The sequence below is a fragment of the Coturnix japonica genome, chromosome 12 (genome assembly GCF_001577835.2).
Source record: "Coturnix japonica isolate 7356 chromosome 12, Coturnix japonica 2.1, whole genome shotgun sequence".
NCBI lineage: Eukaryota > Metazoa > Chordata > Aves > Galliformes > Phasianidae > Coturnix > Coturnix japonica.
Genome location: NC_029527.1, coordinates 17,214,675 through 17,221,944, shown reverse-complemented (window position 1 = coordinate 17,221,944; position 7,270 = coordinate 17,214,675). Strand labels below are relative to the sequence as shown.

The window sequence follows — 7,270 nt, the reverse complement described above, 5'->3', positions numbered from 1 at the left end:
ATTGCGTACAAGAAGATTTGGCTTCTATTTAATTGCCCGCCCCACCCCAAAATTGAAACCCCAGTGCCAGGATTGCCGCTTAGCAATCAGTCACTCAGCCTCCAGTCAGACCCAAGGAGAAGCCAAACCCCGGGGCTACGTCACCTCCTCCCTCTCCAGTCCCAGCCAGCCCTATTTCAACCTAACCCTACACCAGGCCTGGACCTCAAGAGACACACCCTGAAGGAACGCAGCGTCTCCAGCTCTTGCCATACACCAAGTCCTGCCTATGTGAAGCCCTCATTGCTTCTAACGCAGCACAAGTCCTTCCTGTCCAGTTCACTTCCATCATCTCCACCGTCCATGACAGGGAAAGCACGGCTGTGCCAGTAAACTGGACTGTTGAGTCAGCAGCTCTTGGTGCCACCTCCGAGGAAGCGTTGCAGGTGGTTCTGCTGTCCTTTGTAGCTTCTTGCTCAAGCCCTCATCGTTGCTTTCTGCTTTCCTTCTCGGCTTTCTTCCTCAGCTGAGTAGCGCTTGCCTTGCCTCGGCAAGCTTGCTGCAAGAGGGAAAAAAGAGGCACTATTTCACTCACGCACGCTGCCAGCACAGTCTGACTTAGAGAGCTGCTCGCAAGATATCCCTGGGCTACGAACCCAAGAACAAGGAAGGACACAAAAGTCACATCTGCATTGTCTGTTACCGCATGCCAAGGAAGAGTCCTCACACTCGAGCACTGCCCCACTTGCAGCTGAGGGGAGGAGGAGCTGGAAAGGACAGGTGGACAGAAAAGAAGGGAAAAGCTGAAGAGGCGAGAATCAACTTCTCCCCGAGGCAGATCACACCTTTGTGGCCACTCTTTTAGGAATGCTCACCATTCCTAATCCTAGCGTTAGCAAGATGAAAATTCACCACCTACCTTTTCACGCTCCTCGCGTACGCACTGAGGGCCGTGCCGTGGCTGTGCTGCACAACACCAGCGACTGAAAGAAAGCACGCAGAGAGCGGATCTGTTGCAGACAGTGCCAGGAGCTGTGCTTGAACAACGCTTTCGGTAAGGCACTCCTACCTTGCAATGGCCACACTTTGGGAGCTCTGGGACACAGCCACGTGTTGCTCTCCTGAGTCCCAGCTCCATTTCTCAGGCCACTCACGCTCTGCTGCTGGACATTCTGCAAAGGAAAAGTCACCGGATGCAAATCCCATTCATCGCAGATGTCATCAAACTGTCAGGGCAGTCGCACTCATTGCTCGGGGTGAGCAACCAGCTGCATGCTTACCCAAGGAGCAGCGGTTACTTTTACTTGAGTGTAACAGCCAATGCCTGACTGCAAGTACGAACACTAACCTATGCCTAACTCTAAAATAACAACAGAAACCTATACCTAACTCTAAAATAACAACAAAAACCTATACCTAACTCTAAAGAACAAACAGGAACCTATGCCTAACTCTAAAGAACAAACAGGAACCTATCCCTACGCTAAAACTAAACTGAACACTAACACTAACCTAACACAACCATCAAAACAAAGAACAGAGCAAACACCTAACTACAACAGGGGGAAGAAGGAACTGGGGGCCCACAGAACCGGAGGAGCAACGAGGTGGAGGAGAAGAAGATGTTAAATAATGCCACCCAGCTCATGCTGGGGGCAGGGGCCACGCAGCAGGAAAGGAGCCGAGTGCCTGGACCAGCGATGGTGAAGCTGTGACCATGCCAACGCGGGGCCTGGCACGGTGGTGTGGTGCCAGGCCAGCTATGCCGCGGGCGGATCCACGTCCATGGGCTCCTCTGGAGGGGGATCCACCTCCATCGGTTCCTCCGGAGGGGGATCCACCTCCATCGGTTCCTCCGGAGGGGGATCCACCTCCATCGGTTCCTCCGGAGGGGGATCCACCTCCATCGGCTCCACATGGGTGGTGGTCACAGGGCTGGTCCAGGCATGATGGATAATGGCTCTCTTACCCCTCCTCTGCCTGATGGTCATGGCGGGCCCCCTCCTCCTTCTGACTCCTAGGGCCCCCAGCTCCATCCTCCCACCAGAAACTTCAACCCTCGCCCTCTTTGCAGCAGGCATGGCTGTTAACTGCCACAACTGTCAGAGGCATGCGGCAACGGTGACCATGGTGACATGGAGAGGGTTCTAAAATGGCGGCCGCACTGCTGGCACTGGTGTTCCACATAGGATGAGGAGGGGGCTGGAGGGCAGGGCACGGCACGGGAGCTACAAGGCACTCCCTGTGTCCAGCGGGCAGCCCTTCTCTCCGGCCAGCAAGAGGGCACAGAGAGCTGGCCCCGAGAAAAGGGCCCTCGGCCTCCTTCACCCTCCTTCACCTCCCCCTTCTTCCACAAGGGAATCTTTTTGGGCTGCCATACTGTTGTGGTTTTGTATTTTTTCTATTTGGTATTTTCACATCATAACATCATCTGGAGATCATAGATTGATCAGTCAATCATATTGATCTAGATAAGTCCGTGACACAGACGCAGCACGCAGCAGCTCCTGATGGGCTCCTGAGCTGAGCACCAACAACGGCAGGCTCCAAAGGGGACCTGACTACGCCTGCTCCTGGGACACACAAGCTCTGCTTTCCATAGTCGCACCCAGCGCCTCTCCTTGTGCGGCACTCGGCGGATTCAACCCTTACCTACAATTAAGACCTCTGACTGAATTGGAATTCCAGTCACTCTGATTACACCCCACATCCCTGCTGCAGGCCCTCCCACATGCCCACGTGCTGCACCCAGCCACACCGGCTGCCACAGCCCCGCAGCCAGGCGGGGGTTGGTGCTTCATGATCCTTGAGGTCCCTTCCAACCCGGGTCATTCTGTGATTCTGTGATCGGGTTGAAGGGGCTGGCACTGCCCTGAAGGTGAGCGAGAGAAGTTGGCAAAGGAAGGGTGAGTGGCGGGATCCGAGGAGGGCGTTTTGTGTTTGTGTGCGTGTCTGTTGTTTGCCTGATGTGTTTGTGTGCGTTGTTGTTTCAGGTGTCTGAATGAGGACTCCCTGTGGGAACTGGCAGCAAGCAAAGGAATGGATCGACGGGCCTGGGCGCCGTGTTTGTTTTTTTTTTTTTTTTTTTTTTTTTTTTTAGACTGCCGGACTGTTGAAAGCCAACGAAGGTGTGTCCAGTGTCCTTCCTTACATCATTGACTATGTATGAGGTGTACCTATATCTGTGTAACCATTTTACAAGTCAGGGTGCAGGTTTTTGGTGGGGTCCTGACAGTTCCTCAGCTAGAACCCTCTTACCCCTTTGAGACAGGCCGCTTCCGTCTGTAGCTGTCATGCCAGGAGCCAAATAAATTGCCCCATGGTGAAAAACACCAAGACTCCTATGTCTGCACCGACTCTTTAACCATTTGTTTAAGAGGTGGGTTTTTAGGTCCAACTCAGTATCCCTCCCTGCCACTGAAAGTACAGATGCAATAACCACCCGCACACCTGTTCCTTCGATTACCCGCCCCAGTCCCCTTGAATCCATCTTTGATAGCCTTCAGGCTTTTTTTACATAACTTCTTCACTGCCAGCCTGAAACTATCAGCAGGGATAGTAACAAAAGGGCAGATCAGGACTGGGAAGTTTTCCCAGCAATGTCCCTGACCCGTGCCCAGGGGAGGGAGCACACCTCCCTGCGGGTAGGGTCGGGCCAGCATATAGGGCCTTCCATTCCTCGCCAGTAGGGTTGTGCGCCCATGATGGCAGTAATGAACAAACTGCTGCATCACAAAGATCTTGGCCTGATTAGAAATCTTTGAGTAATGCTGTTACAGCAGACAGAATGTGCTAAGCGCAAGTAGTCTCCTGCACTTCACATCCTTGCTACTTTGTTCTGGGTGTTGTCACTGAGCAGCGTCTAACACAAATTCTGCCCCGGTCAGCTGGCTGCCTGAGCTTGAGCCCTGATGGCAACACTGTGTGCTTACCCAGGAGCAGCGGTTACTTTTACTTGAGTGTAGCAGCCAATGCCTGACTGTAAGTACGAACACTAACCTACGCCTAACTCTAAAATAAACAACACCTAACTACAACAGGGGGAAGAAGGAACTGGGGGCCCACAGAACCGGAGGAGCAACGAGGTGGAGGATGAGGAGGAACAGATGTTACAAAAATGCCACCCAGCTCATGCTGGGGGCAGGGGCCACGCAGCAGGAAAGGAGCCGAGTGCCTGGACCAGCGATGGTGAAGCTGTGACCATGCCAACGCGGGGCCTGGCACGGTGGTGTGGTGCCAGGCCAGCTATGCCGCGGGCGGATCCACCTCCATGGGCTCCTCTGCAGGTGGATCCACCTCCATTGGCTCATCTGGAGGTGGATCCACCTCCATAGGCTCCACATGGGTGGTGGTCACAGGGCTGGTCCAGGCATGATGGAAACGGGCTCCTTTCCCCCTCCTCCATTTGATGGTTATGGCGGGCACCCTCCTCCTCTTCGTTCTGGGGTTGGAGCCGCCCGGGAGCCGCCTCTGGATTTGAAAAGGGCTGCCAGCTTTTGTAGGAGAATAGCATGGGAGACAGTTGTGAAGGCTTTGCTGAAGTCCAAGTAGAGCACATCAACAGCCTTTCTTTCTTTCCTTCATCCATCAGATGGGTCACAGGATCGTAGAAGGAGATCAGATTGGTCAAGCAGACTGCCTTCACCGAACCCATGCTGGCTAGAGTCTGATCTCCTGCTCATCCCACGACCTGCCGCATCTGTCATCTCCTCAAGACAATTTCGTTCCATTCCCTTCCCTGGCACCGAGGTCAGGCTAACAGGCCTGAGTTGCCCGGATCCTCCTGACAACCTTGCTTGGAAATGGGAGTCACGTTGGCAAGCCTCCAGTCTTCTGGGACCTCACCCGGTAACAGGGAGCTCGGAAAGATAATGGAAAGCGGCTCGAGTGAGGGTCAGCCCTTAAATGAGGTCTCAGAGGAGGTGGAGTCGAGCTCCAGCCCTCCCGGGAGCACAGCTCCATTACTCTCACCTGTGCTCCCGCAGCTGACCCCACACTTGCCTCAGCTGATTAATCAGAGGTTCAGGCTGTGATTACCAATCTCCCACACAGCCCCTATGGGTCCCAATGTTTCCCTATGGGTCTCTAGCTGTCCCTATAGGTCTCTATGGGGTTATTATGCCTCTAAATGGGTCCCTATGTGTCTCTATGTCTCTCTATGGGGTCCCTATGTGTCCCAATGTCCCCCTATGGATCTCTATGTATCCATATGGGTCCCAGTGACTCCCTTTGGGTCACTAATGAGTCACTATGTGTCCCAACGTCTCCCCTATGGGTTGCTATGTGCCTCTGTGGGGTCTCTTATGGGTATCTCTGGACCCAAATGTATTCCTATGGGTACCTATGGGTTTCAATGTGGTCCCTATGTGCCTCTATGGTTATGTGCCTATGGTCCCTATGTGCCACTATGGGGTCTCTATGGGGTCTCATGGATATCTCTGGGCCCAAATGTCTTCCTATGGGTATCTATGGGTTTCAATGCAGTCCCTATGTGCCTCTATGGGGTCTCTTATGGGTCTCAGCGGAGTCCCTATGTGTCTCTATGGGTCTCACTGTCCCCCACTGTAATCCATGGGGTCCCTATGTGTCCCAATGTCCCCCTATGGGTCCCAGTGTCTCCCTATGGGTCACTATGTGTCCCTATGTGTCCCAATGTCCCCCCTATGGGTTGCTATGTGCCTCTATGGGGTCTCTTATTTGTATCTATGGGCCCAAATGTCTTCCTATGGGTATCTATGGGTTTCAATGTGGTCCCTATGTGCCTCTATGGGGTCTCTTATGGGTCTCAGTGGAGCCCCTATGTGTCTCTACGGGTCTCACTGTCCCCCACTGTAATCCATGGGGTCCCTATGTGTCCCAATGTCCACACTATGGGTTGCTATGTACCTCTATGGGGTCTCTATGTGTCCCTATGTGTCCCAATGTCCCTCATATGTGTTGCTAAGTGTCTCCATGGGGTCTCTTATGAGTATCTCTGGGCCAAAATATCTACCTATTGGTATCCATAGGTTACATTAACGTCCCTATGTGCCTCTATGGGGTCTCTTAAGGGTTTCTATGGGGTGTCTCTATGTGTCTCTTTGGGTTTCACTGTCCCTTACTGCAATCCATGGGGTCTCTATGGGTCCCAGTGTCCCCCTATGTGTCCCAATGTCTCCCTATGGGTGTCTATGTGTCCCTATGTGTCCCAATGTCCCCCCTATGGGTTGCTATGTGCCTCTATGGGGTCTCTATGGGGTCTCTTATGGGTATCTCTGGGCCCAAATGTCTTCCTATGGGTATCTATGGGTTTCAATGTGGTCCTATGTGTCCCTATGGGTCTTAATGGCTCCTAATGTGTCCCTATGAGTCTATATGTGGTCTCACTGTCCCCCACTGAAATCCATGGGGTCCCTATGTCTCCCTTTGTCCCCATATGGGTCCCAGTGTCTTTCTATGGGTCTCTATGTGTCCCTATGTGTCCCTATGTCCCCCCTATGGGTTGCTATGTTCCTCTATGGGGTCTCTTATGGGTATCTATGGGCTTAAATGTCCTCCTATGGGTATCTATGGGTTTCAATGTGGTCCCTATGTGCCTCTATGGGGTCTCTTATGGGTCTCAGCGGGGTCCCTATGTGTCTCTATGGGTCTCACTGTCCCCCACTGTAATCCATGGGGTCCCTATGTGTCCCAATGTCCCCCTATGGGTCCCAGTGTCTCCCTATGGGTCACTATGTGTCCCTATGTGCCCAATGTCCCCCCTTGGGGTTTCTATGGGGACTCTTATTGGTATCTCTGGGCCCAAATGTCTTCCTATGGGTATCTATGGGTTTCAATGAGGTCCCTATGTGCCTCTATGGGTCTCTTATGGGTCTCAGCGGGGTCTCTATGTGTCTATGGGCCTCACTGTCCCTCACTCCGTGTCTATACATAAACAGATACAAACGCTGCACGCATTAACTAACCGTTTGCAGGTGCAATCTGGTTTTGGTCTTGATGACTGGCTTAGAAGTTTAGGTTTAGGCCCCTGGCTTACTTCTCTACTACAGCATTTGATTACAATCGGTCTGGTACTGATAGCTATCATATTAATAGTTCCTTGCCTCTTTAAATGCTTGCAAAATGCGCTTATGAGAATGGTCGACTCAAAATACAATGTTTCCTTAGTTGTCCAAAAAGAAAACGGGGGAAATGTGGAGAATGTTTATGCAGAATGGCTTCATGAGAAAGGACATGAAGAGATTCCACTAGTTAAATTGTAAAAGAATGAACGTGACTGAAGACAACGACGGTCTATCCTAGGGCCGATCAC

General features: G+C 52.4%; 1 long non-coding RNA gene across 2 annotated transcripts; it reads right to left on the bottom strand.

The window, feature by feature from the left end:
* Positions 1-250: 250 nt before the first annotated feature.
* On the bottom strand, positions 251-1,156 carry LOC107319968. Of its 2 annotated transcripts, XR_001558058.2 has the most exons (4): positions 1,049-1,154; positions 899-962; positions 636-746; positions 251-538 (listed from the first exon to the last, which is right to left on the bottom strand). It is a non-coding gene; the product is annotated as an uncharacterized LOC107319968 (long non-coding RNA). The 2 variants fall into 2 exon arrangements; XR_001558057.2 differs by having other exon boundaries at positions 251-746; positions 1,049-1,156.
* Between the last annotated feature and the right edge of the window lie 6,114 nt (positions 1,157-7,270).